Genomic DNA, 12384 nt, shown 5'->3' on the forward strand with positions numbered 1-12384 from the left:
AAATAGCGGTCCCCAGTCTTTTTGGCACCAGGGACTGTTTTCGTGGAAGATAATTTTTCCACGGAACAGGGGTAGGAGATGGTTTGAGGATGATTGAGGTGAATTCCTCTTCTAGAAAATTAGAGATACCAAGGGAACATTTCATGCAAAGATGGGCTTAATAAAGGAGAGAAACAGATCAGAAGATATTAGGAAGAGGTGGCAAGAATACACAGAAGAACTGTACAAAAAAGATCTTCATGACCCAGATAACAATGATGGTGTGATCACTCACCTGGAACCAGACATCCTGGAATGTAAAGTCAAGTGGGCCTTAGAAAGCATCACTACGAACAAAGCTAGTGGAGGTGATGGAATTCCAGTCGAGTTATTTCAAATCCTGAAAGATGATGCTGTAAAAATGCTGCCCTCAATATGCCAGCAAATTTGGAAAACTTAGCAGTGGCCACAGGACTGGAAAAGGTCAGTTTTCATTCCAATCCCAAAGAAAGGCAATGCCAAAGAATGCTCAAACTACTGCACAATTGCACTCATCTCACACGCTGGTAAAGTAATGCTCAAAATTCTCCAAGCCAGGCTTCAGCAATATATGAACCATGAACTTCCAGATGTTCAAGCTGGATTTAGAAAAGGCAGAGGAACCAGAGATCAAATTGCCAACATCCACTGGATTACTGAAAAAGCAAGAGAGTGCCAGAAAAACATCTATTTCTGTTTTACTGACTATGCCAAAGCCTTTGTGTGGATCACAATAAACTGTGGGAAATTCTTCAAGAGATGGGAATATCAGATCCCAGACCACCTGACCTGCCTCTTGAGAAACTTATATGCAGGTCAGGAAGCAACAGTTAGAACTGGACATGGAACAACAGACTGGTTCCAAATTGGGAAAGGAGTACAGTACGTCGAGGCTGTATATTGTCACCCAGCTTATTTAACTTATATGCAGAGTACATCATGAGAAACGCTGGGCTAGATGAAGCCCAAGCTAGAATGAAGATTGCCGGGAGAAATATCAATAACCTCAGATATGCAGATGACACCATCCTTATGGCAGAAAGCGAAAAACTAAAGAGCCTCTTGATGAAAGTGAAAGAGGAGAGTGAAAAAGTTGGCTTAAAGCTCAACGTTCAGAAAACAAAGATCATGGCATCCGGCCCCATCACTTCATGGCAAATAGATGGGGAAACAATGGAAACAGTGACACACTTTATTTTTTTGGGCTCCAAAATCACTGCAGATGGTGACTGCAGCCATGAAATTAAAAAATGCTTGCTCCTTGGAAGAAAAGTTATGACCAACTTAGACAGCATATTAAAAAGCAGAGTCATTACTTTGCCAACAAAGGTCCATCTGGTCAAAGCTATGGTTTTTCTAGTAGTCGTGTATGGATATGAGAGTTGGACTATAAAGAAAGCTGAGCACCAAAGAATTGATGCTTTTGAACTGTAATGTTGGAGAAGACACTTGAGAGTCCCTTGGACTTGAAGGCAATCCAACCAGTCCATCGTAAAGGAAATCGGTCCTGAATATTCATTGGAAGGTCTGATTCTGAGGCTGAAACTCCAATACTGTGGCCAGTTGATGGGAAGAACTGACTCATTGGATAAGACCCTGATTCTGGGAAAGATTGAGGGCGGGAGGAGAAGGGGACGACAGACAGAGGATGAGATGGTTGGATGGCTTCACTGACTCTGTGGACATGAGTTTGAGCAAGCTTCGGGAGTTGGTGACGGACAGGGAAGCCTGGCGTGCTGCAGTCCATGGGGTCACAAAGAGTCAGACATGACTGAGTGACTGAACTGACTGAACTGAAAGTGAATAACATCTATTGTGCACTTTATTTCTGTTATTATTACATCAGCTCCCCCTCAGATCATCAGGCACTATTAGGTCTTAGAGGTTGGAATGCCTGATTTAAGTGAGATCTGGCAAAATAGGGAAGGCAAGAAGGAGAACTAGGTGGAGGAGATTGCACTTTTTAAATACAGGGAGGTAGGGAAGCATGGGGTTGACGTGAGTACGTCTGTGTATCTATAGTGCTGGGGTTGGGCTCAGGGCTGAAGGGAGAGAAGCTTGAAATGCACATGGAGTCTGAATTTGTTTGAGCATTTGACTGACAAAGCAAAGGCTCAGGAAGTCTGTTTATATCTGTCCCTCCTGCCTTCTCCCCGCTTCCCACCGTTAGTCTATATATATATTTTAAATATTTTGTGCTTACCCCTATAATTTTCCTTTCAAAAGAGCCTCCCATGATTTTGTGGCATTGGCACTCTTGGAGGAAATAAAAATACAGAAGAAAGGGCTCTAGATGTGCATACTTTCTCAGTGTTTGCAGCTAGGGTCCTTCAAATGATGCTGACACCTCTGCCTATCACAGAACACTTAGAGAAAGGTCTCACCCACAATGCAACTATAGCGTGGGTGGGCCTTCCAGTTGCATACGCCACCTCGTGGAGGTTAGGAGCTTCTGTAGATTTACTTATACCCATGTCTTGACTTTGGAGCCGTTCCTAATCCACGCATCTTCCTCCTCCTCCACGTCCTGTGCAGTCTATTCTTCTTCCTCCTCTCCTTCCCCTGCTTCTCTCTCTGTGTGTCTCTTTCTCCCCTTCACCCCTTCAAATCCACCCTCAAGAGGTGAAGATGATGCTCCAGCTGGGAAGGGACTGTGAGTGTCCATCCTGCGGGAATGGAAAACCCCGGGTGTGGCCCCAGGCCCTGGGTCACTGAGCACACAGGCAGCTCCCAGACCTCACGCTGTCCCCGCCCTGTCCACGCTCCACATCCTGGACTCAGGGTTGGCCTTGGCCTTTGTTCCAACAGACCTGAGCATTCCTCACCATGTTTTCAGACTCTCCGCTGTCCACCTGCCTGCTGGTCATTCAGGAGTAAACTCAGGCATGGCTGGATGTCAGAGGAGAAATTGATCATTCAGTTCAGTTCAGTCGCTCAGTTGTGTCTGACTCTTTGCAACCCCATGAATCGCAGCACACCAGGCCTCCCTGTCCATCACCAACCCCCGGAGTTCACTCAAACTCACGTCCATCAAGTCGGTGATGCCATCCAGCCATCTCATCCTCTGTCGTCCCCTTTTCCTCCTCCCCCCAGTCCCTCCCACCATCAGAGTCTTTTCCAATGAGTCAACTCTTCACATGAGGTGGCCAAAGTACTGGAGTTTCAACTTTAGCATCAGTCCTTCCAAAGAAATCCCAGGGCTGATCTCCTTTAGAATGGACTGGTTGGATCTCCCTGCAGTCCAAGGGACTCTGAAGAGTCTTCTGCAACACCACAGTTCAAAAGCATCAATTTTTCAGCACTCAGCTTTCTTCACAGTCCAACTCTCAATTGATCATTAAGAGGATTCAAAAGACAGCCCCAGAAACGATCAGGGAGACTGAGGCCACATGGCTGGGGAAAGACAGCAGGTGCTGGGGGGACCCATCAAGGAGGTTTTTCCACTGATGCGGGGTGCCTTTCTATCTGTACAATAAGCAAGACATAGCCAGCATTCAGGGAGCTGTTCCGGAGAGGACGTGCCACAGGAAGAGGGGGTGAGGGGCTCTGTCACCATCTCAGAAAGACCCAGAGACAGGTCTGGGAAGGAGATACACATGTACAAATTTTTTCAATCACTTATTCAAGAAATAATAATGATGGAAGGATGAATTAGGGTTGTGGGACTAAGAGATATCAATGACTATGTATAAAATAGATAAGCAACTAGGATACACTGTATAGCATGGGAACCATAGCCATTAAATTGTTACAACCTATAACGGAGTATAATCTGCACAAATACTGAATCCTTCCGCTGTACCGGCAACATATAATATTACAAATCAACTGTACTTCAGTGAAAAAAAATAATGAGAAATGAGTTACACACAATGGATTAGTATGTGCCAATAGATCAGATCAGATCAGTCTCTCAGTCATGTCCGACTCTTTGTGACCCCATGAATCACAGCACGCCAGGCCTCCCTGTCCATCACCAACTCCCAGAGTTCACTCAGACTCACGTCCATCGAGTCAGTGATGCCATCCAGCCATCTCATCCTCTGTCGTCCCCTTCTCCTCTTGCCCCCAATCCCTCCCAGCATCAGAGTCTGTTCCAATGAGTCAGCTCTTCGCATGAGGTGGCCAAAGTACTGGAGTTTCAGCTTTAGCATCATTCCTTCCAAAGAAATCCCAGGGCTGATCTCCTTCAGAATGGACTGTGTGCCGATAAGGTACAGATCAAATACCTAAGTAAACTGGATTTAATGAACATTAAGGAACTCTTTCTGGAGCAATTATGAATCTCTCTCTCTGGAAGGCTTGAAAAAAAATGGATCCATTAAACTTGGTTGACATGGGGGCTTATTAAAGGCCAGAGGAGGAAAGAATCAGGGAGGTAATTCTCACTGTGAGGCCCCTGGCTGGGGAAGCTACACCTACAGAGGAAATATTTGCTCACTAGTTGGTTCAGCAAATCACCATGCTGACACACCTATCTGCTACCAAGGTCCAGAAGCTGGTACGGTGAGAAGGGGAGAATCAGGTTGGCCTTTGTGTTCTAAAGGAAGGACATGAATGGAGTACAGTGCACCTTGACCTTCCGTTAACACGGCAGAGCGGTGTTCTCCACGATCCACTGAAATCCCATCGTCCCTCCGCATCTGCAAACCCATCAGGCGGTGTTTTTCCATGGACCTTATTCCAGCACAATGCTCTGGAGAAAAGCTTGGGAAGCCGACACTAGTTCAATACAGTACAGGATGGGGGCCTGGGGGACGGAGAGGAAAGAAAAGGACTCATATGCTTTTGAAAAATCATTGCCAAAAGATAAGCTTGTTTATGCAACCTCCAGCATGGGTGGGGGCAGGGAGGACTCTGTGCCACCAGGACTAAAGAAAGAACTTTAGTCAGCAAATAAATACACAGTTCATACAAGCCAGCGGGTAGGAAAAGGACTGAGTCTGTGAATTGTCCGAGAGAAATAATTTTTGAAGGCAGATTTAGGGAGAGGTGTCTGACTTAATTTCGTTGGTATGGAGTGATGATTTGGAGTCTACATTCACAAAAAAGACAATTCATCTCATGAAGCACCAGACTACAAACCGCGGTCTCTTCATAGACCCTGATCAGTGGATTCAAATGGTGATGTCCTACATCCTGGGGGCCAGATGGCTCTGCTGCTGGCTTCACACCAACCTCTGGGTAACAGAGCCTTGCCATCAGGGAAGCTGGGTAGGCATTGAGGCCAACTAGGGGGAATATGAAATGAGTCAGTCATTCTGTGAGTCCTGGCTGTTACCAGGAAGTGATCTAAAAAAAAAAGAGAGAATAAATATGCATATCGAAAGCTGGAACAGAGATCTTGAACTGAAAGGCTGTTTGGAGTAGTTCATTCACTTCAAGGTATGAAAACCCACCTTCTCTCTGTGTGGAGACACTGAAAGCTGGCTGGTTTGGGGCTCTGCGTGTGACCAGATGGTGCCCGGGGACCACTTCCAGATGGGGCAAGCTCCAGGGGAGGAAGCCTTTACTTGAATGAAAAGCAGAGACTTTACTGAAAGTTTCTCAGTGACAAGCTTTCCATCATTAGTGGCCAGGAGGCAAGTTCCAAAACCCTCCTTAAGGGAAACTTGAAGAGATGCAAAGACACGGTCCTAAAGCCTGGGGAATTCATCCCGAGGCGGATGGACACAGCGGCAACCCACAGCGTTTGGGTGTGGGACTCACATCCAGCCACAGGAGGGTTTTCTCAGCAGAGGGCGACACACTGGCTCTGGGTTGGGGGGCACCTCTCCCAGGAAGATCCCGGCCAGAGGGGATGATCTAGGGTGTCTGAATATCCAGATGACTGCTGATGACATTGGACGAAGGTCGGGGTAGGACACCATGAGACAGACCTCTGATTAAGACTAAAACGTTGGCTGAATGCTTATGTGCGAATTTTATTTTTAAGTTGTGACTTCCTTCCTGTCTTTTGTGGCCAGTGCCTGAGCTGGAGGAGGGAGAGTTGTTATCACTCTGCAAGAGAAGTTTCCCCAACTTTCTGGGTAGATTCTTCAGGCAATAGACATCTGACCCCTGCGGAGAACTACTGCAGGTCACCGGAGCCCTCCACCGCCCCACCCCAGGCACAGGCCCATGGGCCCAGAGACAGAATATTATATGCACATCTCTCTGTCCATTTCTCTTCAGAGACCCCAGAGGAGTGCGAGAAGCTAATTTCTGCAGCAGCGTTTGCTGTCCCACAGCTGAAAGAGGAACTAAAATTGAAGGCAGAATAGCGACATTTTGAAAATGCATATAGAGTTCACTGAGCTGTCTCAGCTTAGAAGTCTTTCAAAGCTTCTAAGAAATCACCACTAGGGATATATTGTTTTCAGACCCTTAGGATGATCTGTCTGGTAGCTGGTGTAAAATTGAAAAATTGTCCGGGAAACATTATTGACTTTTTGATCAGCTGCTGAAAATATGGTAGATGTGAAACTCCAAAAGTTGCACCAGATTCCTCGCCGGAAGGAAACCTCTTCTGAATTGCTTCCCAGTGATGGGTTTTCATAACATGGTGTTTAAAACCATTTTTCTGTAAATGATATCTACGTAGAAGGGAAGACTAGGCTAAAACAGCATATTTTATCACCTCAGATCATCTCATTTTCTCTCTCATTCCTGGATTCTGAGTTCTGTTTGGCTTAAATATGTAAAGCTTTCGACCATGAAGATATCTCACAGAACTGGGTCAGGAGGACAAAGTGTTGAGATAGACGGAGTTTTTAGCCAGCAGTTTCCCAATAGCACAAGATTTCCATTTTTTTTTTTTTTTTCTTTCTCATTCTTCTTCAGAGGAGAGCAATGTGTGTGGGGTGAGGACCTGACTACAGGGCTGCCCAGGCAGGAAACACTGTCTCAGCTCATGAAATTTTAAAAAGAAGAGATTTTAGAAAATGATATATATATTTATGGTTTGCTTCTTTCATTTTGTTCGATGCCACAGGCTTCATGCTTTGTGGCTGTGTGAAACATTGCGAATCCCAAAGTGAACCCATGAAATCAACTTTAGTGGTCACTCTTTTCCTAAAATGATGAGGATTTTTTTTAGGAAAAAAAAAAAAAAAAGGTTTGTGTGTTTTTTCAGTTGATCAGAAGATATTTATAGACCCTCCCCTGGGTGCAGAGTGATGTAATGGGTCCTGAGGGAAAGCAATTAAAGAGCAGGCTTGGGATGTGACCAGCTGTATTTACAACCTTTTGAAAGAGGAGGTCTCATGTGTCATGTAAGACACTTGCCCCTTGGAGCCCAGCAGATCGGGGTGCAGACAGAAGGAGGGGGAGCCCAGGGACCCACCGTGGGGGAGATCAACAGAAACCCCAAATTCAAACTTATACTGTGTTCTGGGAAAAATAATAAAAGCAAGTGACCCAGGCCTCTCTCAACCTCTGAGAGATACTGGCAGGGAGAGGGGACACAAGCGGAAAGACGGCTGTGACGAGTGGTGACGATCACAGCCCCTGTTCTGTTGCCACTCCTGTCCCAACCAGTCATTCAGCTCTCGTCTTCTTCTGCCCAGCCCTCTTCCTGCTCTTTACATGCTTGGGAGTTATCTCAAGGTAGATCTAGAGGCTGCGGGTGTTATGGAAATAATTTGGCTTTGGAGTAAGTCAGGCCTGGGTTCAGATTCTCTGACTGTCCCATTTATAATGTTGGACTTTATTTTCCTACTCTGAAAAATGGGTGCACCCACCCCTAGCAGTCAGAGTAGTTAGGAAGACTGCAGTGGATTCTGTGTGCGAACACACAGCGTGGCGCCTGGCCCAGGACAGAGGCTTGGTGAAGATTACTTGTCTCTCAGCCCTGGTAGGGATGGCCAGTCACTGGGGTTCACCCATATTGATGTGCGGGTGGAATAGACTGGGCATGGAAACTGGTTGTGTTGCTGACTAGATGCGAGGTCCCCTGTGTCCCTGTTTCTAAGGAAACCAAAATGATTCAACTGGTGTTTTGCAAAGAGGAGTGTGACATGCAAGTTATTACCAGCATTGACATATTTCCTGCCAATCCCAAGGAAGAAAGGAGTAAATGGCCAAGAAGAAGAGCGGTTTGGTCATCAGATGGTTAAATGTGGTGAGGTAATGTTCTGTTAGAGGTTTTGAAACATTCAACGTATGTTCTCTTTGCTTCAGATAGACCGGAGTAGAAAGCATCTGGAGATACATGCACATCTGTGGGAAACACCTGTGTGTGTGGAGGAACCAGCACCCTGCTGTTCCTCTATAGTCTCTCAGTTCCATTCCCACCTCCTTGTCCTTCTCTATAGAGGGGATGGAAGCCTGCAAACCACATTTCCCAGATCCCCCAGCCAGCTGGCTTCCCAGTGAGCTCTACCAATGGCAGACACTGGTGGGAGACTGGAAGGTGAGTGGAAGGAAGAAGCCAATTAAAAAAATAAAATTTTTTTTTGCTGAAGTCTTTGGCAGTGGCAGCAGCAACAGCAGTGGGTGATGTGGGTTTGTGCTTAGGTAGTTGAATTTCAGCAGTGGAGGCAGTGATGCTCCTAGACTCCGGCTCTGGAAGCAGCAGGATCATGACGGGCAAGTGTGGATGGGAATTCAGCCTCCTGGCTTCTTGAGAGATGTTCCAAGAATAATAGCAGTGGAGCAGTGACTATATGAGCAGCCTCAGCCACAAACAATGGTGCGTTCTGGATAAGGCCTTTTTTTCCCCTCAATACTACTTTTTCTTTTTTTTTTTCTTGGTCAGCTCTAGGATGCTGCTCGCTTCCTGCAGTTACTAATCTCTGAGTGATCTCAGCTTCTCTCTTTTTTTCTCCGGCCCTTCAAAACATTTATAGCTGATTTCTTATGTTAACGCTCTTCTATCTGAAAGTCTTAGAGTAGTTTCTGTTCTGCTAACTGGACACTGACCCACACAAATAAACTGGAAAAAAAAAAACTGAAGGCAAATCAAATTAAAATTTCAACATCCGTAATCTCCTACTCCTACATTTTGGAGCTTACAGTGATGAAGGGATAAGCAAGATTTTATCCCTAAAATTGGCAACAAAACTCAGTTCCTCGTCATATGTCCTGCAGGTTCTACTGAAAAAGAAAGATTAATAAGACAGGTGTTCTAGAACAAGAATTGCCTATGAGAGATGCCTGTCTATAATCAGTCTGTCAAGGACCTTAATAATAGGTACTCCCTCTCCAGGTATTTTTTATACTTGGCCTTTCAAAGATGCTATTTCACTTAATTACCATAATATCACTAGAAATTAGGTACTGTTCTCATTTCATATATGAGGAAGATAAAATACCATTAATGGAATTGGTTTATTGTTTAATGGCTGCTTATGCCTCCCTTTCTAGAACACATACTTTTTGCAACATGACCTAGCCACTCCTCCCATTCAGCGGCACAGTCTGTTTCTTCACTCCCTAGAATTTGAGACGAACTTGTGACTTATTCTGGCCTGTAGAATGTGCCAAAAGAGACCTGCGAGTTCCAGAACCCAGGCTCAAGAGAGCCGGCAGCTTCTGCTTGCCGTCCCCGGGAGCATGGTCCTATAATGGCCCTGAAGGCAGCAGGCTTTGCTTATCGAAGGATGAGAAATCATGTGGAGAAGACACATCAGAGCATTTAGAGTTATATAAGGACAATGTTAGAGTTCAAACTGATTACTTGAGGCCAAAACATCCCTTCCTCAGTCCAGTTCCTCTGGTGACCCCGGGAAGGAATTGAGCTCTAATCTGGTTAGCATCATCTGGTAAATAGGGCTGGCCCTGGGCTTAGGCAAGAAGAAACAGGTACCACTGTTGCATACAGGCAGATTCTGACCACGACTCCAGGCCACGGGGACAGGGAAAGGGGAGGGCTCTGTCTCTTTTTTCTAAGAATTAAAGCTTCTTTAAAAAAAAAAAAAAGTATGCATTTATGGCTGTGCTGGCTCTTTGCTGCTGCACGGCTTTCCTCTAGTTTTGGTGAGCAGGAGCTGCTCTCCAGTTTCAGCGCACAAGCTTCTCGTTGCGATGGCTTCTCTTGTTGCAGGGCAAGAGCTCTAGCACACACCGGCTGCAGGAGTTGCGGCTCTTGGGCTCAGGAGCACAGGCTCAGTAGTTGTGGTGCTCGGGCTAAGTTGCACCAAGGCATATGGGATCTTAGGAATTGAACTCGGGTCGCCTGTGTTGGCAGGCAGATTCTCTACCGCTGAGCTACCTGGCAAGCCCAAGAGAGGGCTCTCTTAAGCTCAGAGACTGGTTGAAGGCCTGGATCTCCTGTCTGAGTTCAGACTGGAAACAGTAAAACATCACAATAAAAAATGCAGTAATGTCTGCATGTGACATAGGCAGTGTGACCTCTGCCTCTTTTTAACTGAACCCCAGGAGCAGGAACAATCGTGAAGGACGCTCCTCAGGATTGAATACACACTCCAGGGGAGGTTTGCTGGGGGATTATTAGGAAGACCCTGCTCTCGGGGCAGCTATAAGCAGTTCCCTTGTCCTCATTCTCCGTAAACACCAGCGGCTTGGGTATTTAACTCAACGGATCTTAGAGGTAATTTTCCTTGGTAAAATAAGAGGTGTTCCACACACGTGAGTTGGTTGAAAGGACTGTATCAGACATTCTGGCTCTTGCTTACAAAAGTCATTATGATCTAGAGAGCCTAATAATTAGCGTATGCCCTTACCAGTGCTGACTCTGGCTTCAGATTTGAAGCAGGACCTGTAGGAACATTCCGCACAGGACTCTGTCTAGAAGTGTAGCTAAATCTAGTGCTCGAATATTGTCACATCTGCCTGAAGTGAATCTGTTATACAAGGAATTTGTCAGCGTGCCAGGAGGACGGAGAACAGATACCTCACTGAGTTTACAGAACTGGTTATGCAACTCTCTTGTGCCTGCTGCCTTTAAATGTTTATTTTATGGAATTCAGCCTGAGACTCGCTTTCCTTGTCAGATATGTGCGTGTGTGTGTGTGTGAGAGAGTGGTGTGCTCAGTTGTGATTGACTCTTTGGGACCCTATGGACTGTACCACTGAGAAATGAGGATGAAGACAGGAGACCCCGTAGCCCTCCCCAACCTCTGCTGTAGACACACAGGCCCACGTGATGCCTGCGAGTGAAGGTTTATGTCCCTTAGTTTAAGGAGGTTCTCAGAAGCTGGAATAAAACCTGAATCCATTGTTAAGCCTCCTGGTTGCAGCAGCTACTGCTGCTGCTAAGTCGCTACAGTTGTGTCCAACTCTGTGCGACCCCATAGACGGCAGCCCACCAGGCTCCCCCGTTACTGGGATTCTCCAGGCAAGAATACTGGAGTGGTTTGCCATTTCCTTCTCCAATGCATGAAGGTGAAAAGTGAAAGTGAAGTCGCTCAGTCCTGTCCGACTCTTCTCGACCCCATGGACTGCAGCCCACCAGGCTCCTCCGTCCATGGGATTTTTCCAGGCAAGAGTACTGGAGTGGGGTGCCATTGCCTTCTCCGTGCAGCAGCTACAGTGGTCTTCATTTCTGTGCCCCCTTACATTTCTACATATTGGTTTTTCCACCATTAAACCCAGTAGGGTCAGCTGCCTCCGTTCTTTTATTGGAAGGACTTATAAGATGTATGAGATGGTATTGAGATAGGAGAAAATTAAAAAGGGCATCTCACCAATCCAGGAACCAACTTTTTTTTTTTTTTAATGTGTGTGTCTGTGTTTGAAGGGTCATATGTGTGAAGAATCCTTTCCAGCTTTTGAAAAAGATACTTCAGGCAGGGCTAACATCCCTGTAGCCAACAGCTCCGCTAAAGCTAAAATTTCTCCCCCCTGGCCTGAGCCAAGTGCTGTTCTTAATTTCACAGCTTCAGAAAACCTGCCCAACTTCAACTTATTTTGGCCCTGAGCCCATTATTTTGTTTGCTTTTAATTATCTTTCAGGACCACCACACCGGGTGATGTACTTCTTTTTTCTGCCCCGATCTCACATCTTTGTACCACGAATACACCACTGAGTGACACTCTATTTCTGCGTACGCCAACTTTGGTTTTGGTAAATGAGAAAATGCTTGCTTCTTGTTATCTGTGGTGTGAAATTCCTTTGGGGAGCCCCACCAATAAAATAAATAAGACCATCAGGAGTCCTTAGACTCACTAAAATTCCAGACTCTCTAAAAACAATATTTTCTGTCTAATCTTAACGTTAACAAAACGATCAGTTGGGAGCCAAAGCATGGCTGTGGGATGAGCTATTTTGGACACTAACTGCATGACATTTAGAATAACCAAGTCACCGTGGACATTAAGGTGTCAACGAGAAGTGTCTGTTTCTCTGACGTGCACTTATAAATGCCTCATAATGGTGTATGTGTGTGATGTGTAAGCATGCACCCCAGACAGCAGAGAAAGTCG

The 12384-nt window shown here is 45.8% G+C and overlaps 1 long non-coding RNA gene across 1 annotated transcript; it reads left to right on the forward strand.

The window, feature by feature from the left end:
* Positions 1-5343: 5343 nt before the first annotated feature.
* Positions 5344-12031, forward strand: LOC138985963 (uncharacterized). Its single transcript, XR_011462884.1, has 3 exons — positions 5344-5403; positions 8179-8410; positions 11914-12031. It is a non-coding gene; the product is annotated as an uncharacterized lncRNA (long non-coding RNA).
* Positions 12032-12384: the final 353 nt, after the last annotated feature.

The sequence above is a fragment of the Bos mutus genome, chromosome 27 (assembly GCF_027580195.1).
Source record: "Bos mutus isolate GX-2022 chromosome 27, NWIPB_WYAK_1.1, whole genome shotgun sequence".
Taxonomy (NCBI): domain Eukaryota; kingdom Metazoa; phylum Chordata; class Mammalia; order Artiodactyla; family Bovidae; genus Bos; species Bos mutus.